Consider the following 2,203-nt stretch of genomic DNA (forward strand, 5'->3'; position numbering starts at 1 on the left):
ACCCCTCTCTGTCCTCTAAAGGCGAGTCCTTAGACCAGAGCCTAATATTCAGCTCTAGCTGAGGGTGGGTTCAAGGGTCAGGAACCAGAATGAGGATACCGTGAGCAGAGCCAGGTACAGGTGAAGTACTGTCAAGGCCAAGGCAAAAAGAGCCTCAGGCCTTTGCCTCATCAAGCCTGCCTAGCTCAGGGTTATGTGGATCAACCCCACAAGAGCCACTCAGACCCTCTCCATAAATGCCTTGAGGCCAGGCTGAATGGTCTCCTACACCTAGGCCCATGTCTGTGAGATAGTGGAGGGCAGGGAGAACCTATCCTTCCTCTTGTACCTTCGCCTCCCCCCAATGCACACACAGCCTCACAAGTGCTTCCCCCCACCTCCTACCCTGCTGTCACACAGGTTCAGGGAGGCACTCATTCCTGCTGCCCCAGGTGATGGGAGTGGGTGTGCTGGTGACACCATCAGGAGTCAAGGCACCAGGGCAGGGAAAGCCTATACCCAGCTGTCCTGCAGAGCCTGTGCCAGCCTCTGTGAGGGGACAGAGGAAGTGTGATACACTGAGGAGCGCCCCATCAGTCAAGTCCATCAAGGCCACAGCCCTGCCTTAGCCATCATTGTTGGGCTTCTCCCTGGACAAAACATTTAAGTGTGCATTGCAAAAAAGGGACCAGGCTGAGGTAGTCCAGGATAGAGTTTATTGTATTGGTGGTCACTGGGGACTCCCGTTTCTCCTCTCCTTTCCTCTTCTAATCTTACCTTTTCTCCTGTCTCCCACTCTTCTTCCTCATGTTTTCAAAGCTGTAGAGAACCAAAAAAAGAAGAAAGAAAAAAAAGGCACGTTTGTGAAGGCAAAGAAGCAGATGGGTTGGCACGTGGGAAGAGGACTGCTTCTTTGTCTCACCCACAGAGTAGGGGTGCCTTCTTTGTGTGTTTCTGTGCGTGGTGTGTGGGTACAATTTGCTGAACAGCCCCAGACAGCCCTGGAGTGTCCTATTCAGGCTATCCACCCACCGTGGCTCAGCTGCTGGACCCAGATCTTCTGGGCCTGGGTAATACGGAAGAGTGAGCTTGATAAGGACTCCAGGGCCTATATAAACAACCATGGAAAAACAGTCTATCATTTAGAAAATAAGACTGTCATTGGTCTGCAAGAGAGAGGCCTCTTTTTTCAGAAGGTTGCAATGTGGTGGTGGCCACATTTGAGTTTGGGTTTGATGTCAGTGGTCAAATCTTGCTTGTCTCTGAATATATCCAGAGCATATGGACTCCCAGTAAAGGCTGACTCAGGGGCCACTGGGTGGGTGGCTCAGTCGGTTAAGCGTCTGCCTTCGGCTCAGGTCATGATCCCAGGGGCCTGGGATCCAGCCTCAGGCTCCCTGCTCAGGAAGGAGTCTCCTTCTCCCTCTGCCCCTCCCCCTGCTGCTCCCTTTCCCTCTCTTTCTCTCTCTGAAATAAATAAATACAATCTTTAAAAAAAAAAAATGCTGACTTAGAGCCACTGAATAAGTAGCTGAGTTGCTATGGCTAAGATGTACGTTTCTAGCTATATCCTCTAAATCTCCTTACAGCCTCTGCCACCTCCTCCTCTTGCAAACATTACTCCACAGGATTCCATTCCAGGCCCTTTCCTGTTCTCTCTTGAAACACATTCCCTGAACTACCTCATCTGTTTCTCTGGCTCCCATCTATGTGCTAAGGCTATATGCCAATGATTCACATGGCTCTCTCCTCACTCCCATATCCAACCGCTGACTGGACACCTCCTTTTGAATAGCCAAGGTGTTTCAAACTCAGCATGCCCAAAATCAAACTCAGTATCCCAAAACCTATTTCTCCTCTAGGTCTCTTGAGGTTACCAACTACCCAGCCATACAATGGCCTCATCCTTCACTTTTTCCTCTGTCCTCTCATCCCAGCCACCAGAATCCTCTCAATTAAATGCCCTAAATATTTCTAAATTCTGTCCACTCCTTTTTATCCCCATGGGTACCAATTAGATCGAGGACATGTTGACTTCTCACAGAGACACTAAAACTGCCCCCTCACAGGCTTCCTGCCTCTGGTCTTACCCTTCTTCCATCCATTTTCCATGGTTCATCAGAGTAATTTCTAAAATACCACCACACAGGCTTCCTTTTCTCCTAGGGAGAAGTCCAGGCCCCTCAGCCTGGGCACAAAGCCAGCCTCACATATGCCACCTAAC

The sequence above is a fragment of the Ursus americanus genome, chromosome 21, assembly GCF_024610735.1.
Source record: "Ursus americanus isolate L20-20 chromosome 21, mUrsAme1.1.p, whole genome shotgun sequence".
Classification (NCBI taxonomy): Eukaryota; Metazoa; Chordata; class Mammalia; order Carnivora; family Ursidae; genus Ursus; species Ursus americanus.